Source organism: Pteropus vampyrus, unplaced genomic scaffold (assembly GCF_000151845.1).
Source record: "Pteropus vampyrus isolate Shadow unplaced genomic scaffold, Pvam_2.0 Scaffold453, whole genome shotgun sequence".
NCBI lineage: Eukaryota > Metazoa > Chordata > Mammalia > Chiroptera > Pteropodidae > Pteropus > Pteropus vampyrus.
The window spans coordinates 573,601-595,635 of record NW_011889234.1 but is presented as its reverse complement, the minus strand read 5'-3'; the positions used below and the strand labels follow the sequence as shown (position 1 = coordinate 595,635).

The window sequence follows — 22,035 nt, the reverse complement described above, 5'->3', positions numbered from 1 at the left end:
GCCCTTCAGGCTAATAGCTTCTCCTTGGTCTTGCATACAGACATGTTCATCATTAGAGGGATTCTGCTTTTGGCTTGAGTTTTACAAAAATAGCCCCTTACCAGAAAGTGCCACTCCTGAGGAGACGAGGAAAGTATGTACTGTTTATCATAAATTTGCACTAACCTCCTGACTGGACTCACATCAACTACGGTCAACAGACTAAGTACAGTCTTCCTCAGACACCTACTGGGGCCCAGGTGACTGCCGTCCTCAATCACCTCCTGCCCCTCCAATTTCCAATTTCCTCTTCCCTGATGTAAAAGAAGCCTGAACTCTGTGCTTTCTTATGATGGATCTGGGGCATCCTCTCAGCTGGCACTTTTTGGATCAATAAACCTGTCCTTACTCCAAACTCTGACATTTTGAATTTTGGCCTTTCAAAGTGTCGGGCACATGGACTTTGGACGGGTAACAGACACGCGCACACACACACGCTCACTCTAAAGCAGTATTTCTAAAAGTGTAGTCCATAGATGGTGCCAGTCTGTGAACTGTTACTGGTCCATGATGAGGTAAGTAGATACTCCATTATTTAAAAACTTTTATGGCAAATTTACAATTATATGTCTGTAAATCTAATAAAAATGAGGCTTCTATTTTTTACATCTTTCTACTTTTATTTCATTTCTCTGGTAATTTACTGAAGTATTTAGTCAATGAAGGAGGAATAAAACAAACAAGATGGTCCTTCATCACAGAAAGTTTTAGAAGCACTGTCTTACAATGTAAACCAAATACGCTAAAAACAAATTAGTAATAAGCTCATCGCCACTTTGAATTTTATCAGTTTTCTTGAGGAGAGGTAACACTTAGATAAAACAGTGTAGACTTTTTCTTTTGTTGATATAGAATTGTCTTTTAAAGACTTATTGCCAGAATGAACAACGAGACTTAATAACTCACATTTCTCTAGAAATAATCGCCGAATCTATAGGACTCAAATATTTAAAAAGCGTGCAGTACTATATGCATTTATCAGAATTCCCATAGCTGAAAAGAGATCTGTGGAGATGCTTTCAGAAAGATTTCAGTGTGAAAAGCACCTAATTTCCAATTAGAATGATCCAGCTGGTCATAGCTGTGTGATAACCCTAATGATTTAGGAAAAACCTGATTAAGACACTTGTAATGCTGTCTGGAAGGGGAAGGAGGAAGGCCCGTGTAAGCAAAATCTGTGAGCAGGAATAGCTAGACAAATCAAATCTTGGATGCTTTTCAAATGTGTAAATAAGGACCCATGACAGAGTATGTCTCAAAGCAGGTTTGCCTTCATTTCTCTATTTTATTTGATGAGGCAAAACTGGCTCTACACACCCATTAAGATTGCAAAATGCACACAATCTTGATTTGTAATCCTATTTCTATCTAAATTCTTATAGAAAGGAATAAAATGCAACATATTAAAATTCAGTCCACATTTTTACTTAAAAATTAAAAACACTTCAAAAAATTTTTAAAAAGTTAGTTTTCCTAAAGTTTGCTTACACACTGTTTAGCATCAAGGCTTCCCACTGACTTTTTAGAAGAGGCCTCCAATTCCTAGAAGTGGGAGGCAGTGAGAAGAACTCACTCTCAGTTCAAATGAGAAAAGACAAGCCTCTCAAGAACCTGAGGGCAAGAAGCCAAACTGTGTCTCTGGGCCTGGAGCTCAGGCTGGCCAAAGCCAGAGTGGCAGTCTCCTCAGAAGGCTCTTTCCTCAGGCACTCTAACGAAATAACAACAGCTCTTTAAGCAAGCTATTGGAGAGGCACGTGACCTTTTAAAAGGCCTTACTAGGCTGCAGCTAGAAGATGAAGCAGAAGCTGGAGCTCATTACGGGCTTCCAGGTAACACAGGGAAGGGGGTGCTCTGCTGTTCCCATCTGAAAGGCCCCACGGCTGTGAACGACAACCTGGTTTTCAGGCCACCCGCAGGCTTGACACCCCACTTTGTCTCCTTCCTCATCCTGTGAAGACTCAAGCCCAAAGCCCATGTTTTCTACCTAATCTTTCAAAGACCCAAAAGAGACCCTGAGATTCAGGGCTGATTAGAGACCCCCCAATTGGAGGAGGGAGGTGGGTGCTCCCTCCCTTTTCTGCCCACCCAAAAGGGCCTAAAACTAACTACAGGCACTCTTGCATTCAATATTCACTGGCTCTTAATATAACGTTCGCAATAAGACATCCTCCCTTCCCCATTAAATTGTTAGAAACAAACTCAGAATTCTGATTTTCTTAACATAACTTTTTGCAACTATTAACTACAGCAAATCAAGTTTTGAAGGTAAGGAACAAAACCCATGGGTAGTAATAAAAATGAAAATTTCTCTTCCAGAGTTTTCCATGGAGTTTAATATCGAATGAAATTATATACCAAACCTGGCTTTCAGTTGTGCGGCTTTCATTAAGAAGGACCCAGTTGCCCTCAAAAGCTACAATCCCCCTTGGGCAGATGATCAAAAGTAACAAATGTCACTAGGAAAGTCCTCAGAAGAGAAAGGACTGGAGGAACAGGAGATGGCATTTCCTGACTATTTCGAGGTTTGCAGCTTCTGAGTGTCTCCCACAGTGAGGAATCTGAGAGGTTGTTACGGACTTGGGTGATCAAGAGACTTCTGGAGTTAGGATGTGAGATTTATATTTAAGGTGGGATTGTCTCTCAGTGTCTGTTTCCCACCCCAGATAAGCCCCATGAGGGCACAGACTATCTTTTTTGTTTACCTCTGTATCCTCAGGACAGGGCAGCCTCTGACACACTGAAGATGCTCCTTAAACAGTCACTGAGTAAGTGAATGGTAAATGGAAAGAATGAGAAAACACACTGAAGGGCAGCCAGAGAAGAACTGTAAACAAAGAGATGCATGTGTCTTTGACCCTGTGTGGGAACTGCGTATGGGAGGGAGGGTATGAGGAAGGGGAGAGGCGACAGCTGTACAGGGCAGACCTGGCTAAGGAAAAGCGCTAGGACCTGGAGCACAAAGGGTGGGCAGGGGAGTTTTGCTCAGAAACCTCCTGTGAATGCCTCTGTCTTTAGTTCTCGAATATGGGTGAGCATCACACACCTGGAGGGCATGTTAACACAGAATGCTGCCCCCCACCCCAAGACGCTCATTCAGCAGGTCTGGTGTGGGGCTCAACACGCTGCATTTCCGATTGAGTTTCCAGGTGATGCTGGTCTAGGGACCTCACTTCTGAGAACCATGACTTCCTTTTTTTCCCAAGTGGCCATTTCACGTTTAAGCCTGAGAATATCTTTACTCAATTAAGCTTGAGTCTGAAGTTCTTCTCTATTTGTGTCTAAGCAAGTAAGGGGGCGGGGGGGGTGGTGGTGGTGGGAAGAACAGCGTTTTTGTGATGGCAACTGACAAGTGACATTAAAAGAAAGACTACGCAGAATAAAGATGTCTTCAACTAAATTTCTCTTCCCTGATGTAAAAGAAGCCTGAACTCTGTGCTTTCTTATGATGGATCTGGGGCATCCTCTCAGCTGGCACTTTTTGGATCAATAAACCTGTCCTTACTCCAAACTCTGACATTTTGAATTTTGGCCTTTCAAAGTGTCGGGCACATGGACTTTGGACGGGTAACAGACACGCGCACACACACACGCTCACTCTAAAGCAGTATTTCTAAAAGTGTAGTCCATAGATGGTGCCAGTCTGTGAACTGTTACTGGTCCATGATGAGGTAAGTAGATACTCCATTATTTAAAAACTTTTATGGCAAATTTACAATTATATGTCTGTAAATCTAATAAAAATGAGGCTTCTATTTTTTACATCTTTCTACTTTTATTTCATTTCTCTGGTAATTTACTGAAGTATTTAGTCAATGAAGGAGGAATAAAACAAACAAGATGGTCCTTCATCACAGAAAGTTTTAGAAGCACTGTCTTACAATGTAAACCAAATACGCTAAAAACAAATTAGTAATAAGCTCATCGCCACTTTGAATTTTATCAGTTTTCTTGAGGAGAGGTAACACTTAGATAAAACAGTGTAGACTTTTTCTTTTGTTGATATAGAATTGTCTTTTAAAGACTTATTGCCAGAATGAACAACGAGACTTAATAACTCACATTTCTCTAGAAATAATCGCCGAATCTATAGGACTCAAATATTTAAAAAGCGTGCAGTACTATATGCATTTATCAGAATTCCCATAGCTGAAAAGAGATCTGTGGAGATGCTTTCAGAAAGATTTCAGTGTGAAAAGCACCTAATTTCCAATTAGAATGATCCAGCTGGTCATAGCTGTGTGATAACCCTAATGATTTAGGAAAAACCTGATTAAGACACTTGTAATGCTGTCTGGAAGGGGAAGGAGGAAGGCCCGTGTAAGCAAAATCTGTGAGCAGGAATAGCTAGACAAATCAAATCTTGGATGCTTTTCAAATGTGTAAATAAGGACCCATGACAGAGTATGTCTCAAAGCAGGTTTGCCTTCATTTCTCTATTTTATTTGATGAGGCAAAACTGGCTCTACACACCCATTAAGATTGCAAAATGCACACAATCTTGATTTGTAATCCTATTTCTATCTAAATTCTTATAGAAAGGAATAAAATGCAACATATTAAAATTCAGTCCACATTTTTACTTAAAAATTAAAAACACTTCAAAAAATTTTTAAAAAGTTAGTTTTCCTAAAGTTTGCTTACACACTGTTTAGCATCAAGGCTTCCCACTGACTTTTTAGAAGAGGCCTCCAATTCCTAGAAGTGGGAGGCAGTGAGAAGAACTCACTCTCAGTTCAAATGAGAAAAGACAAGCCTCTCAAGAACCTGAGGGCAAGAAGCCAAACTGTGTCTCTGGGCCTGGAGCTCAGGCTGGCCAAAGCCAGAGTGGCAGTCTCCTCAGAAGGCTCTTTCCTCAGGCACTCTAACGAAATAACAACAGCTCTTTAAGCAAGCTATTGGAGAGGCACGTGACCTTTTAAAAGGCCTTACTAGGCTGCAGCTAGAAGATGAAGCAGAAGCTGGAGCTCATTACGGGCTTCCAGGTAACACAGGGAAGGGGGTGCTCTGCTGTTCCCATCTGAAAGGCCCCACGGCTGTGAACGACAACCTGGTTTTCAGGCCACCCGCAGGCTTGACACCCCACTTTGTCTCCTTCCTCATCCTGTGAAGACTCAAGCCCAAAGCCCATGTTTTCTACCTAATCTTTCAAAGACCCAAAAGAGACCCTGAGATTCAGGGCTGATTAGAGACCCCCCAATTGGAGGAGGGAGGTGGGTGCTCCCTCCCTTTTCTGCCCACCCAAAAGGGCCTAAAACTAACTACAGGCACTCTTGCATTCAATATTCACTGGCTCTTAATATAACGTTCGCAATAAGACATCCTCCCTTCCCCATTAAATTGTTAGAAACAAACTCAGAATTCTGATTTTCTTAACATAACTTTTTGCAACTATTAACTACAGCAAATCAAGTTTTGAAGGTAAGGAACAAAACCCATGGGTAGTAATAAAAATGAAAATTTCTCTTCCAGAGTTTTCCATGGAGTTTAATATCGAATGAAATTATATACCAAACCTGGCTTTCAGTTGTGCGGCTTTCATTAAGAAGGACCCAGTTGCCCTCAAAAGCTACAATCCCCCTTGGGCAGATGATCAAAAGTAACAAATGTCACTAGGAAAGTCCTCAGAAGAGAAAGGACTGGAGGAACAGGAGATGGCATTTCCTGACTATTTCGAGGTTTGCAGCTTCTGAGTGTCTCCCACAGTGAGGAATCTGAGAGGTTGTTACGGACTTGGGTGATCAAGAGACTTCTGGAGTTAGGATGTGAGATTTATATTTAAGGTGGGATTGTCTCTCGGTGTCTGTTTCCCACCCCAGATAAGCCCCATGAGGGCACAGACTATCTTTTTTGTTTACCTCTGTATCCTCAGGACAGGGCAGCCTCTGACACACTGAAGATGCTCCTTAAACAGTCACTGAGTAAGTGAATGGTAAATGGAAAGAATGAGAAAACACACTGAAGGGCAGCCAGAGAAGAACTGTAAACAAAGAGATGCATGTGTCTTTGACCCTGTGTGGGAACTGCGTATGGGAGGGAGGGTATGAGGAAGGGGAGAGGCGACAGCTGTACAGGGCAGACCTGGCTAAGGAAAAGCGCTAGGACCTGGAGCACAAAGGGTGGGCAGGGGAGTTTTGCTCAGAAACCTCCTGTGAATGCCTCTGTCTTTAGTTCTCGAATATGGGTGAGCATCACACACCTGGAGGGCATGTTAACACAGAATGCTGCCCCCCACCCCAAGACGCTCATTCAGCAGGTCTGGTGTGGGGCTCAACACGCTGCATTTCCGATTGAGTTTCCAGGTGATGCTGGTCTAGGGACCTCACTTCTGAGAACCATGACTTCCTTTTTTTCCCAAGTGGCCATTTCACGTTTAAGCCTGAGAATATCTTTACTCAATTAAGCTTGAGTCTGAAGTTCTTCTCTATTTGTGTCTAAGCAAGTAAGGGGGCGGGGGTGGTGGTGGTGGGAAGAACAGCGTTTTTGTGATGGCAACTGACAAGTGACATTAAAAGAAAGACTACGCAGAATAAAGATGTCTTCAACTAAATTTGATAAAGCTCAGCTTCTCAGACTGACATTAGATCTCATAGGCTCAGTAGGGCCTAAATTCTTCTTGCTGTGATCTTAAGAGTGAATGAATGGCAGTGAGTCCTTATCTCAAGGTCCAGAAAGGAAATGAAATCGTAACTATGTTAAAAAAGTAACATTTCACAGCTTTTATATTTTTAAGGCATAAGGGAAAAAAAAATGCTAACATTAAAAAAACAAGCAGCCAAAAAAGTTCTCTTTCAATGTTTTTCAACTAAATAATTAAGGTGTCTTTAAAAAAAATTTTAAACCCCTCTCCTTTAATGTTATTTGAACTGCCAAAATATGTTATAATTTTAAAATTAATAATAATAAATCTCCTTGTGCAAACTACCACGTCTGTCATCCCCACTGCGCTAACCTGCAGGCTCGCCACAACCCTCGGTGGCCACTAGCGCTTTCTAGAGGCCCAGAGCCTGGTGGCCACTGACTGACAGTCCCCTGGCGGAGCTGTGATGCTCCTGTGGGAAGCATCACTGCTGGGGCTTGTGAGAGGCCTGAACTGGGAGCCTCTTTAGTCTGCCACCAAGGCTGCCTTTCTGGCTTTCTGACTCTGTGCTGGTCCAAAAAAGATGTAAATATTGTACTATGCTTTAATTCAATTCATCGCAAACAACAGTCATTACCCCAGACAGAAGGAAAAACCCTCCATCTCCTCCTACTCAGTATCTAGAAAATTCATGCTATGAAGTCTTTGAAAAGGGGTCGAAATTGATAGCTTGCTCCCAAAAGGGATCCTGTAAGTTATTACTTCAAAACTCCTCAAGGCCCAACTGGTTCCTACCTGTGTACATACTCAAGAGCTTGTTCCAACTTTCTTTCGGACTAGTAAATGACGACTAAAAATCCAGTGTCTTCCCTTCTCAGGAGTGTAGCAAGCTTCACAATGAGGTGACATGTTGTTTTAAAAGTCACTTAACATGGCAGAAGTAAGCCATGGTGTCTACAGCTGAGGAAGGGTGGTTACTAGTAGAGCACGGGGCTTCTGGGAAGCTGGTCACATTCTACGTCTTTACCTGGGTGTCGAAGACACTGGGGTTTACTTTGGGTTAAGTCATTGGCCTGTACACTTAGGATCTGTATGCTATACTTTAATAAAAAATGTTTTAAAACACTGGTAAATAGCTCTCAAGAAAAAGGCTCCTAACTCAAGGGGAGCTTTAAGAAGCCACATCCCTCTCTCTTCAACTGCACTGTCCAATGTGGCCATGGGTGTGATCACTGGTTGAAGAGTCCAGAAATGCCAACGATTCAGAACAATGATTCGTCGCCATGGATCTACCTCATCTGAAGAAAAAAGAAGCTAAAAGAAGATGTGTGACGAATGTCTTCAAAGAGGCTAGCGGAGGCTATTTGCTCACTCTGACATCCTGTGCTGCCCAACCCACAGCCCTTTAAGTGGAAACACACGCATTCTTTCAGTTTCTTTTGGGGGCAGTAGTAGGAGAAAGGAGTGCCCCTGGCAAAATTATTGTATGTGTGACACACTTCCAAGACCAAAAGACAGAGGCTGGCCAGAAATAGTTTTGTGACAACTTCTGAAACACAGTCTCATTCTCCTTTCTCCTCTCTTCACCCCATACACTTGCCTTAAGATGCATTTTGGATCGTGCTTTTGAGGTGGTCCAAAAGCAGAGCCTGTGTTTCTAACAAAAGACACCTCCTACCAGCCACCAGCAGAGCTCTGAAAAATGATTCTTCTAATTGTTACACTGTCACACAGCAACTCCTAAGCAGGAAGGAAAAGCCTACTTCAATGGGGGGAAGTCACGTTTGCTTAGACAACTTTCTACACTGTTAAAATATTACACCTTAAACAACAAACAGGACTCAGAAATCTGATAATGTCTATGCTTTTAACACCCTCCCTCCTCCAAGTAACAACAAATCACACTAGGAGAACAAGAAGGCCACCCCTAAAATGACGTGGTTGGGGGTGGTGCTGGGAGGATCAGAGAGAAAGCTAAGAAACAGGCCAGTCCTCCAAGGGTTTGCTGTGCAGGGGCGCAGTAGCAGTGCGTCCCCCCAAGCGCCTGGGTGTCGATTTGGTGAGCCTCCCACAGAAGGGGCGGGGGAGCCAGCTCTCCCAAAGGCTGCCTTCAGACCCCAAAGTGACTGCCTCTGGCCTAGGGGAATGGCAGAAACAGGGACAAAAATTCCATTGGGGGAAAGCCTCTCTGCTTATTTACAGACAAGGGTAAGGACTCCCAGAAGACAAGGGGATGTTAGTAAAAGAACCCCTAAAGTTGCGCGGATCCGGGAAGCTTTTTTTTAAAAAACAAAAAAAAACAAAACAAAACAAAACAAAACAAAAAACCAAGCAAAAAACAAAAAACACCAAAGCTAAAGCTCATTCAGGATGAGGTCCCAGCAGCAACATCCATGCTAATTGGTAAGTAAGACAAAGCCTTCCCTAACAAATCAGCAATGTCATTATGAAGCCAGTCACTAGATGAAGCCAGTTAGACGCGCCCGGGCGCTATGCTGCAGCTGTAACCCGACACCACTGTTTGCGGCGGCGGCGCCTCCTCTGGCCTCCCCCCTGCGCAGGGGGCTCGGGGCCGCGGGGCACTGCGCTGGCTGCTTATTAATCATCAGACAATGACTTTCGAAGGAGACCAACGGGAACAATCCTTTTTGCTTTCTTGACAGCATCTTGAAGCCTGGAGATAAACTGAAATTCGGCCAAAAAGTCGACCTCTAAGTAAACTCAAAACAAAAACAGAACAAAAACAAAACAAAAACTTTCACTGTTTGGGGGAGTCTTCTAAAGTCCACATGTTAAGAAACTCTAGCTTTCTCCGAATTTTTACATACTTGTATTATATTGAAGACAGTTTCTGACACTATTGGTTTGTTAAATATAATCTTTTCTCTTAGAAAAAGAAAAAAAAAATAACGTTGACACCGAACTGCATTTAGTAAGCAAAACAGTCAAATTCTGGGAGATATTGTTTCAAGTAAATATTTTTTTTGGAATAAATTATGGCTTGGTTAATAAACATCTGGAAAGAAAAATGGGCTTTTAAGAATGTAACTGTAATGTACTATAAAATGTTTCTAATATCTTGTCTTATTGGTTCTCCCAACAACTGGGAATTTGGGGTTTTAAACCAAACTTTTTACGAAGGTAGGGACACCAGTCACCGTCTTCCAAAGACAGTGGAAATGCTAACAATTTTAAAAATTTTACCTAAGGATTTTGGCTGAAAGCACCACACACTTAAAGACTGGGCAGAATAATATGGTTTCTGAACTTAAGTTTAATAAAAACATACTCAATATGACATAACGCCTGGAATTTGCTTTAAAATACTCAAGGCAAAAACCTGGCTGTGTATATGAAACAAGGTTGACAAAATATTGATAACTGTCGACACTGGGTGATGAGTACAAAAGGGTGCACTGTACACTTTTCTTTGCTTTTGAGTATATCTGGAATTTTCCATAATAAAATTTTTTAAAAATACGACGCACCAATACATAAATTTTAAAAAATCAAATAAGCACAATAAATAATTTACATTCTCACCGAGAACTATTATATTAACTTGATAGGTTATTTTTCACACAAGAAAACTATTTATGCTTTATGTAAACAAGCATGCCCAGTAGGAATCGGAACTCCTTTTAAGCTCTGAAAGACGGCACTCCACATCCAGCCACAAGGGGGCGAAGCGGAGCAATAAGGCACTCCTGATGTCTGATTATTCACTGCAATTTCTACCTACCGATCTTTCAGAGTATACACATTTCCAACACTGTTTCCAAATTCTGGTCTCCTCAGGACACTGCTAACCAAGCCAAGAGCCTTGCCAAGACCAAACTAAATTATATTATGCTATGGTTCAAATTCTGGAAATATTGTGTGTAGAAAAGCTTGTTGCTTGTAGATGAGAAACACTAATGTTTCAAAAACCATGGTTAAAATTCCTGGAGGATTTCTGAAGTGAGGGCATACACGTAACAACAAACATACAAACTCAAGTTATAAGATGTGGACTTGGAGGGGCCAACAGTTCAGAATTTCTACCGGGGGTCCTAAAGTGGATTCCCAGCCACACAATGAATCTTAAGGTAAGCACTAAGAATTTTCTAGTATAGAGGAGCCTTCAGTAACCCTACTTGCTTCTTAATAACCGGAAATTACCTCCATGCTGAACAGATATGGCTTCGGTCAGTTATTTGGGAAACTTCATAAAGACTACTGGGGAGGAGCCATTTAATAATAAAATGCAACAGTTAAACTGAGATAATGAAGCAAGTTACTGTTTAACAACTTGCTGGAATTCTTTCTATTCAAATTACAAATTCAGGTTCTATGATGTTGTATGTTCAGTGATAATGTTCGTAAGAGAGGAACTACTGTTACCAGACTTTCCATTTGAAACTCGGTATATATGAACATATTATATTGTTTTATAAATAATATACTATAATCAGTTAAATGATGATGCTACTTCATATTAATTTGATGTCAGGAACATATTTTTAGCTGAATCTAAAGCACCATTAACATTAAGGGAAGAAACTCTTAGATTTGAATTTCTTTCCCTTAAGATTATGGACCTATAAAGACTAGCCAGCCTCACCCCACCCCCATACCTGTGCATAATGAAAATATTTTTTCTCCAGCATTTATAATTGCTTGGATGAGATTCTGGTTCAACCCTTATGTAGCATCTTTTCCCCAAAGATACCTTGTTTTTCCCCTCACACTATAGAGACCTTTAATAAACAATGCTGGGGGGTGGGGGGTGGGGGAGGGATGGCTTAAGTAGAAATCAAATGCTTTGCCAAAAGTATGTGAGCTTTTTATTTTTTAAAGGGGGCCATCAGATATATAAAAAGTCACATTGAAACAGGTAACTGTAATTTGTTAGAGCAAATCTGTAAAAAATAAAATTGTATATTAGTTAAAACAAAAGGTTTCCTTTTAGGTTTTGTTAGCCAGAACCTACTGGCCACTGAATAACAGATAAAAAGTATGTTACATCAGAAGTGTTTTTTATGGAAGTGTTTCTTAAAAACGTTATATATGATTCGTTTTTAATCGTTGCTTTCAAATTTGGAATGCTTTATTACTGTGAAAGATCACTTAAAAGAAGACATAAAATATTCCTCACAAACACAGAATATATTTCATCTTTTAACTTCCACATTCAGTCTAAAGAGAAAAACCAGAGAAATGTTCTTTATTTACTTACTGAGTGAAACTAAACATTGAATTATATGCTCTAAATCTGGATTCCTTAAAAGAAAACTATATGTATGTCTATAATATGACATACAAATATAAAAATTTAAGGTATGTGATAATAGACATACTTAAGAGACTTGTAAAGGGGAGGAAATAACGCTTCTATTATGTAAATACTTGTTCCATTAAGCGACATACATATTCAGAATGTTTATTTTGGTTACTCCTATGAATTAGGCAGGTTAGCGATCAGGTTTTACAAAGCCAATTTAAACTTCATATCATATACTTGAAATAATTCACAAAATAGAAAAAGGAAATGAGGATACAAACTGAACTTGAGGGCTTAGTGAATGATAGATACTTTGCAAATGTGGTAGCCATTTGTTTTTATTTACTTTGGGGCTATTTTGACATCAAATGTATTTCTTCTAGAGTACTTCTATATATTGATAATTAATGACACATAGAACTTTACAAAAAGTCATTTAGTCAAATACAATAAAAATAGAGCACCACACTAAATGTAATAAATATTTATTTTCTAAGGAAGCCACCTCTTAATTCTTCAACTTCAATGACCTTCAAAGACCTTTAAAGAGAGTCTGCCTCCAACCCACCCCACTAGCCACCCACTAAGATTCCGTTCATCCTGCCTATCTTACTTGAGGAATCCACATTTTGCAACAATCATTACCAGGTGAAATCTATTTTATATTTCTGGAGAAGGTAAAAATATTTTTAAAAAATCAATCTGTTTTAATAACTGCTCAGAAAAGACCATCACCAGGTTCATAATTGGTAGAGAGGCAGCGCAAAAATTTTTTCTTCGGCTGCAGACCAGGGCACTCAAATTCCTCTGCCAGCTCAGTTCTCTATGACAGCAGGGAAGACACAGAAGTACACACGTACATGGAGGGTCCCTCCTCAAAACAGGAAAGAAATCTGAAAAGCAAATCTGTATCATGTGTTATTATAAAATGGGATAACCACTCGGGGAGGATCAGTTTAAAACAGTCGCCACCTCGTTATCTTGTTAGTGTGGCTAGAATTTTATGCAAACCTGTTCTGGTGTAGAGATGACCTTGGGACTTTCAGATTCCCCGAGTTTAACTCAGGCAACACTTCTATACACCAGGGTGGGGTACCCCAGCAGGCCTGCCCCAAGCCCCAAGAGCGTGCTGTGGAATGATAAGCAGCCAGAGAGGAGAGGAGAGCAAGGGGCTAAAGGTTGATGTGCAGAAAGTGACGTTTCGATATTTAATTTTTTGATTATGGCATTTTCAAGTAGAACTTTTTAACTTTTGTTCGACGGGTTCACACAGCTAACTATAAACATGAGTGTGAGTTTGCGTGCACGTGTCTGTGTATATAAAATGTCCGTAAGAGCCAGAAACCTTTTCTCTTCACTGTTCTATGTGAAACTCCTCAAAACTGAAATGCTTGCTTTAGCATCTTCTTTTCAGTTAACTGCCTATGAAGGTTTTTACAGGAAAAAAATCTTAGAATTAAATAGTAACTCTGCAAAGCTACAGGTTTTTGCAGAGTGACAAAAAGATAGTAATACAGACATGAATTCATTCTAAGAACTTAGGTTTGCTGCTACCAGGAGTTACTAGAGAAACAAAGCTGCCTTTGGGCACCTAAAACTAGTCAGACCTGCTGTAGCAGTTGCACAGTCGGCTCCAGATCTGTGCTCCACTCTCCTCCCTCCAGCCCCCACCCCACGCATCCGCATAGCTCACTCCACTCAGGGCGGTGCCGAGCCAGGCACACTCACCCCTCGTTATGCCGTCCCTGCTCAGACGCAGGGCCAGCTCCGGACACACAGTGTGCAAGTGTGAGAGGAGGCCAGACAAGAGAGTAGCAGATGCCAACTCCACTCTAAACTGAAAGCTGCAGTGGGTGCAGAATACAGCTTATGTGATACTTGGTTTCTAAAATAGATAAATCAAATGTGGTGTTTGCTTCAGTGACTTCTGGCAGGTATTTCCAATTAAGTTCAGATGAGGGACAGAAGATCTTGAGAGGAGACAAACGAGCCCTTCCAGCATTAGAAGCCCTCAGACCACAAAGAGCAGAATTTCCAACAGGGAGTTTGCATTGTGGGTATACAGTGCTTGTTTAAATGATAAGCATCTGTTTTGTCCTATTAGAAGTCATTTGTTTTTAAAGACATTGTGATGTTTTTATTTTTCAATTTTTATTTGTATTTCAAAGAAAATTTTTTGACAGCCAAGCATGTTTGGTCTCGTGATCTTCAAGAAACAAACAAACAAACAAACCAAGTTGTCTATTTATTACCCAGAATAGGAATGTTGTCTTATTGGCCTGACATATGCCATTCACAGATTCATACAAAGAATGAACTGCCACACAGAGCTCATGGAGAAAGACACTGCTCTACACAATGAGTGATGGGCGCTCCAGGGGACAGTTCTGTTCACAGGGTTTTCCAGCATCTGCACAGAGGGCAGAAGTTTGCCTTTAACACCAATTGTACTGGCCATTGGAGACAACACTTCTTTTTAAAAAGACTTGCCAACTTTGGTTACTAGCTGTTTCCTTCAAGAATATTAAAACTAAATTAAATATCCACACACTTAAGCAGGAGTCTGAGCTTGTGAGTTTCTGTCAATTGTTTAAGGAATGATTAACAGTGGGTAGAAAATATATGATTCGTGCATATGCAGTGGCCACAGCATTTTTAGATTTTCACGTTCTGCTGGTCAGTATAAATTAAAAGAAAGACCTATAAAGGTAGCTTTTCCCCTTACTGCAAAACCATTTTCACTTAAAACTGGAGTTTGCCTTATGGTGTCTTTAGCATACACCTGATCTTTGGACTCAGTAATCAGAGAGGGAGTAAGTCAGTTTCTTTCTCTCTCCACCCACACACCCTCTCTCTCCCTCGCCCTTGCCCAAAAACTAAAGTAACTATAGCTATCTCCTATAGGATATGCTATAATAGTAGAACTTTGCTGTAGCAGTTTAAAAAAGTTCTACAAGTGAATCAAAGTTCACATTCCTAAATACCATATTTATCTATACATATTTTTAATTCCTATATAATATTGACAAAGTCACCTTGATTTTTTCTGATGTAAACGAAATACAAGATAGAACTTCATGCTTTTACTAGTGTTCTTGAACAAGAAATCACAGAAAAAGAAACCTCTGAAAGTTTCTATTGTAGCTTTTACTCTTGTTAGCTACTAAAGTGTAAAATGTTTTGGCTGAGAGTAAATTTTTAGTATAATTTAATACTGATATTTTGTAATCTGCTACTTTATTAATAGAAAAAACATTTAAGTATTTGTATGTATATATGTATGCATCCTCAACCTCCCCTTATACCTTTTTGATCTGTTTTGTGTGTGTGTGCGCGTGCGCTCATGTTTCTGAAGTAGTGCTGTAACTTTTATTCTGCCGTTAGAGTGCTGTTTAAAAAACTGAATGCCAAAAGCTATCAGTTGCTATATAAATTTAAGTGAGTTTTAAAATAGCATAACATATACTATTTTATTATGCTCATTATTAATAATCAGAGCATGGCAACTGAGTAAAATTTATATTTTAGTTTCTGAATTAAATAAAACAGGTTTCAAGGGGGACGATTCAGCAAACAGCAGTCTAAAGATTTTCTAAATCTGAGTTAATATTCTTCTCTTAGTTCTTAAAGGGAAACAAGCTCGAGCAGCTGTTACCTAAGAAGCTGTGACACTCGCCTGACAATAAAACTGTTCCCTAGGACACCTCTTGTCTACACTTGGTTGGTGTTATAAAATGTGAGTCCTCTCTCCTACCTATGGTAATAAAGCAAGGAACAGAGGAACAGAGCAGAATGTTTAAAACAAACAAAAAAGCTGTCAAATCCATTTCAAAGGATTTCTCATTTGAGAGCAACATGGTTATACACATTTTAATTAGGAGAGGAAAGAAGTAAAAATTATTTTAAAGGGTGCCAAACTTGATGAATGACATAAACAACTTTACATTAACACATAATACCTCTAAGTCAATCAATGAAGCTAAAGGAAAACCTGCTAACATTTTTCTTTTTTTTCCCCACACAAAGAAATTGATAAAATGAAGAGGAAAGCAGAGGTCCATGAACAAGCTATTCTCGCTCCTGCCAGGAGCTGGGATCTTAGAATGGGTATTTTCATCCTCCTGCACACCCTAGCACACTCAAATCAGAATAGACTGCTATAAAAAGGGGGAGGAGTGGGAGGAGCTCTTGGGGTGAGACATGCCTTCTGGTTAGCTGAGCAACTATCCCCCACCCCCAACAGCAAAACAACCCCGAGCTTTCTCAGGTGGACTGTCCTCCAGGGGTTGAGTGGAGCCAAGAGCCCACTTCACTCTTGTCAGAGGTAGGTCCCTAATTATAAAAGGCTACTTTGAACATTTAAGGCCTCAGGGATCCCTATTGGCTACTACGACTTCCAGGCTCTCTACGCACGTTATGGATATTTCTTAACATACATTGGGAAATCAAAAAGCATATTTCATGAACAAAGCTTGAAAACATTTACGTACTACCTTTCTTAAGACTAACTGAGGCTGCTCAATTCGATTCAAATAAAAACTGCTATAGTTTGAGGCTGGATGTCTCACCCTGCTGATTGCCCTTCCCCATTCAGTGCCTGTAAAAACTTACTTTCCACCACCTGAAACATCCGGAAACTAAACCAGCTTTAAAGCAAAAAAGTTATTCTAAGGCAAACTATACCTAATCTTTTCGTGAAACTTGAGACTAAACCCAAAACTCTACTCCCATCTCAATCTATTATTATCGTTACTTCTGTTAAAAGTAAGACAGCTCATGACCAAGGAAAAAAATAAGAACAATTTGTAATTTTCTCTCGAAGCAATGGCCCTCTGACAGCACCCTCTGTCTTAATGGTACAAAGTCCAGGGTTTGAGACAGCTGGCTCCCCTCAGCCCCCTCCCTTTCAGTCATAGGCGGTCTCCACCAAGATGACTCGTAGATTTCTAACTTAAAAACCAATGAGACATTAAGCTTAATATACATATGTATTCAAAATCAATTCACTTGCGCACCGGCGAAAAGAGAGTAGAGAGGGATGTTTTTAAGCCCCAAATACAGAAAAACTCATAGAAACACATTACAGCAAGTTGGATGCAAACCCGGCCACGGAACTCAAAAGTGAAGCAGCCTTCGCGGCAGCAACCCGAGCCTTTAAAAAAAAAAGTCTCGCACATTCACAACAACACAACCGCCACAACACGCACACACATCCCAGCTGTAAAAGCGACAGCTCCGAGCTCCCTCGGCCCCACGGCTAGGCTCCAGTTAGCTCCCGACCCCCTCCTGACCCCGTCCGTGACTGCCGGTCCCTTGCCCTTCCCCCAGCAGATCTGCCCTCTTACGCTGGGGGGGGGGGGGGGGGTCCCCGGCCCTCGCCCCAGTGGTCCAAGGACGCCGGGCCGGGAAGCAGTGGGAAGGAGCACTCCTCCGGGTACCTGCTCCAGCCCAGGTCCCTCTCGCGGAGGCGTCCGCGACCCTCGCAGCCGCCCAGGGCCCTCCTCCGCCCTCCCGGTTCTCCCGGCTCTTGGCCGAGTCCCAACGCCGCCCCCCGCCCATCCGGAGCCCAGCGCATCCGAGGATCCCCTCCTGCCCGGTGCAGGGAGAACTTACCACATGCAGCTCCACCTGGGAACTAACGCATCAGGAGGGGTTTCTGCCCACTCCTCAAGCTACTCCCGCTCCATGCGGAGTCCCCCGCTCCGGGGGCCCGAGGGTGGCGCCGGGGAGCGGGCAGGAGGCGAGACCGAAGCTAAGAGTCCGCCGTCCTCTGCCTGTGCGCTCCGAGCATTATACAATGGTGGAGGCGGCGGCGGCAGGCAGCGGAGGAGGAAGCTGGAGGCGAGCGGAGGGGGCGCCCTGACCGAGCGAGCGGCAGCTCGTGCTCCAGCACTCGCCGTGCAGGAGTGACGTGCGGCCACCGAGCCTCCCGCGAGCTCCGGGCCCCGGGCACAGCAGGCCCCGCCCCCGCCGGCCCCGCCCCCTCCCCCGGCGGTCCCGGGAGGCGTGATAAACGCGGAGCGGGGCCCCGGCAGCCAGAGGAGCAGGAAGGGGCAGGCGGAGCACGCGAGACGGCGGTGGCAGTGCGGCCCACGGTTCCCTCTCCCGCCGGCGTGCCCTTAATTTTTTCTTAAGGTTTAAAGGGATGGAGAGAGGAAAGGAGACAGACACTTCGGCCAGGCAACCACTACTGACCACCAATAATCCCCCTCTAGAAAATACTCATGCAAATGACGGAGCGGCTAGTGACAAAGGCGGCGGCGAGTGCAGCGCGCGCACAGCCTGAGTCGCGCGACCGCAAATATGACAAGCATCTGAGCTATTCGGCAACTTGGGGCCGGTCAGCAGGGCGGGCAGGGTCCCGCGGGGGTGTGGTGGGGGCAAAAATACGACCCCGGGGCGCGGCGTCCACGTTACCCGCGGGGCTTTCGAGACTGGAATCCCGGGAGGGCGCGGGCAGCAGCGTCCGCAACTGGGACACTTCCATATACCCCCGTCTCAGGTCTCACGAGTGACCCACAAAGACATCCAATGGCAAGATGGGGGATCCAGCTGGAGCCCGGGATAGAAAATGCCCCGTGCGCGCGGTGGCCACGGCTCAGCACTCGAAATGGGTCACCAAGTCAGCAGTACTCTCCGAGCAGGACAGAAGTAACCGAGTTGCATCCCTTGGTAGCAGGCTGCGCCGCGGTGTAGACCCGGCACCCGGCACTCGGCACCCGGCCGCCGGCCCTGAAAAAGCCCACGCAGCTAGGGAAGCCAGGCCAGAGGGTCCGCCCTCTGCCCAGAAGTTTCAGGTTGGTAGCTTTTCCCCTCTCCTTAAGAAAGCTTCTACTCTAAACTACTTACATTTAGCAGGGAAATTTATCCTAGTTGCGATATACTAGGCTGCGTGTATGCCTAAATGGTGAAAATTTAAAAGCACAAGGAAAAGAAAGACAGCTCCCCTGGAAAATAAAAATTTTATTTTAAAAATTACATGAGCGTTCAGTGTAAAGACATTATAGAAAGTAATTCAGTCGCCTTAAAAATTTGGCTGCCACTCCAATCAATGTCATCTCAGATCACTTCGGCATTTAATGGTCCACTATACTAGTTACATTGAAGGATAATAAAGCTTTAAGACCTAACATAAAGGTGATTATAAGTCGTTAACATCAAGACAAGTTTAGACCTATTCGAACTGTTCTGTAATGATTTGTTATCAATCAAATTGATGATCTTATTGAAATTAAACCTGTGCTAAATGTTGGTAGAAGAGACAATGTTTCTTGTTTTATCTTTAAGGGGAATGAAAAATGTTTTTACTGGATCCTCAGTATAATTAAAATCTTATACGGATTTTTCTTTAAGAATAACCAATGCCAAAAGCTAATTATTCGTAGATATCTTTGGAAAGTCTCATTATAATAGTGTTCCAAATTACACATATGGAAGTAGCGCTCAGGGCCGTCTGCAGGTCCTGCTCAGTTTGTGTCTGGGTGGCATAGCATTCAAACATTTTGCCGGGAAGCCAAGATATTTTTCATTTCCAGAGTTCTGCCTTTCAGAGAGACACTAACTACTAACAGTTTCCTAACCACCCACTCACTTATACTTTCCCCGCTCAATTTAAGGAAAAGCCATTGTAACAGAAGCTGCAATAATTTCTTCCTGTGATATCTTTGTAGCGGAGGCCAGAGGCTCTGTTAACTTTAAAATGAATTTAAACTGTTATTCATGAATTGAAGTTAGCAAGTTAGCTGCAGAATTTTTGTGACACATATTTTTCTCTGCAAATGGATTCTCACAAAAGAATTAAAAGCGAAGTGACAATATTTGTGTCTCCAGAGTGTACACGTGATTCTGCTAAAGCACATATTCTGTTCCTGCTTAGTCAGGGTCTGAGTTCTTAGGAAGCAACCTGTGTTTTGGGGTGAAATGATTTTCACCTTTCCACACTTTTGAAGGTTGTAACATCCCATCAATGCATGTGTTATACACGAGTCCCACTCTCCCCACTTTTAGATTCTGGCATCTTTCACCAAGAAGTCAAGCATGAAGTGGCAGCTTCAACAGCTGCTGATGTGGTCTAACACCAGGTGGTTAACGCCGCCCCCCTTTCCCCACCCTCATGCCCAAGTCCCCACAGGGGTAACACAGGAATCTCGCCTGGCCCCAGGGATCCAAGTCCACCCGGATAAGGAAAGGCCCTCCCAGAACTTTTGAAGTCAACCTCCCTTCAGTATGCAATGGCATGATTAAATATATATATATATATATATATTCGATGGTATGATTTAATATTCATATTTGCTCATATATATACATGAGCAAATGAGCAAGAAATGTTTAGTGAACATGTAAGTGTGATTTTCACTCTCATTCTCTGGGACATTTAAAAGCTCTATTAAAATAGTCCTACTTTAGGATTTAGAGTTAGAGTTTCTCCCTCTCACTTTCACATATAAGAAATTAGGCCAGTCATCCACATTTAACTATGAGGAACATACCTGTTTAGGGAAAAAAGAAATATTGCTCTTCTAAGTATAGAATGGTGCCGGTAATTTTTTAAAATATTCATGAGTTTAATTTCAGAGAGGCACTTCTCAACACTGCTTTGTAGTTCTGGGTACTAGTTTGCACTTCAGTGCTTCTCTTGAAAGTTTCTGTGCCTTCACATCTTGCAAACTACTAGACTGCTGCACTAACTGAAGGCCACTTTTAGCACTTAATTAGCATGCACCAAAGAAATGACACAAGGACAAGCTGACTATATAAACTGAGAAACAAAGATTTTAAAATAGTGTTTAAACTTTAATTTTTCTTTCTCCTTTATTATAGTTTATCTTTCTGGTTCCACTCGAAATATTGGTAATAATCATCCATCTATACACCTCGAAAATATTGGTCTTATGGCAAAAAAAATATAAACATTTCAGTTATAAAACACATCGCATACAGCTGGCTGGGCTAAATAACCTTTTCATGGAAAATATAGAGATCCTAACTCAAATGTGTACTTCCTATTCACTGATAACTAAAAACTGTGAATAAATCTTCAATATAAAATTCTGGAAGTCACATCACCTAACTGATTATCAAGGAGTTGATACAGGAGACAATGATTTGGAAAACTAAGTACTCTCACGGACAAGTTCAGTACTTTTCAGCCACTAGCAAGTTAAGACTTCACTATACCACAAGTTAAATCATCTGCTTCTGCAAACTCTTCTTTATCGCTTTTTCCACTTGCTTTTGTCAGGTTTTTTTCCCCCTGCTTTCTTTCTGAAGCCATGCTTCACACAGTAGAACTTCAACTTCAGTGAAGGGCTGCTTTTGCGAAGTTTCCTTTATTGTTACTGGACTGCTTTGCAATGACGCCTCTGATGTTCTGAGACAGGGTCATTCTTCTGTTAGAGATATACCTTTATCTCTTTTAAAAATCTGACAAAATTAAATTCTAATTTGGAACAAAATCTTAATGATAATATTTGAAGAAAATGCTTTTAAACCCATTTTCTTTTTTCTAGCATTTTTGATTAGTCCCTTCTAACCATTACTAGAGAAGATGGCTTTTATATGGGCATTAGTTTCCTTCTAATTCCGTTGGCCACTATTTTCCGTTAAAATCCTCAGATAAACTTTGAGGTCCAATTTGGAGCAGCCCTCCTTAAAAGACTCTAGCTTTTGCTTTCACCCTCTCCTCAGCTGGAAAGCCAAGCCCCTTCCTGGTGACAATTCCAGTGTTTCCTTCCTGCCAGGTGCCACTCCACAAAGACTGCTGATCGTTTCTCAGAAACAACTCTTCTTGTCCCCCGTTCCCCACACAGCACTACCTCGCTGGTGGCCTCTGCATGTTGACTTTGCATTTCCTGTCTATAAACCATCCTCCCTTCTTGAGGAGTTCATTTTCTTCTCAAGACACTCAGCACTCCTGGTTTCCACAGAAAACTTCAATGGTGTGAGCAATCGCACAGCCTCCAGGTCTTCCTTGTCCCTGGGAACCAGCTTGGTGAGATGAAGAGGCCTGGAGTAGGAGTTTAAAGATTCTGCACAAATAAATCACTTAACTAGGATTAGTTGTTGACGTTTTAGTTTCTTAATCTGCTATGTCACAGATTAAAGGTCAGCATTGGTTACAGTGAAGAGAGCATATGCTTTTGGTCAGGAGGTT

General features: G+C 42.0%; 1 protein-coding gene and 1 long non-coding RNA gene across 5 annotated transcripts in view; one reads left to right on the top strand and one right to left on the bottom strand.

Moving 5' to 3' along the window:
- SERTAD2 (SERTA domain containing 2) overlaps nucleotides 1–22,035 on the bottom strand; it is a 107,726-nt gene that overhangs the window by 7,846 nt on the left and 77,845 nt on the right. The window contains exon 1 of one of the 4 annotated variants that reach the window (XM_011381858.2): nucleotides 17,493–17,781. The exons of the other annotated variants lie outside the window; for them this stretch is intronic. The gene's annotated coding sequence lies outside the window, so the exon portion shown is untranslated. Of the gene's footprint in view, nucleotides 1–17,492; nucleotides 17,782–22,035 lie in introns of those variants that run through there. 4 annotated transcript variants of the gene reach the window in all.
- LOC111732385 overlaps nucleotides 17,844–22,035 on the top strand; it is a 51,911-nt gene continuing 47,719 nt past the window's right edge. Inside the window, exon 1 of the long non-coding RNA XR_002777532.1 lies at nucleotides 17,844–18,676. This is a non-coding gene — a long non-coding RNA (uncharacterized LOC111732385). The remainder of the gene's footprint in view (nucleotides 18,677–22,035) is intronic.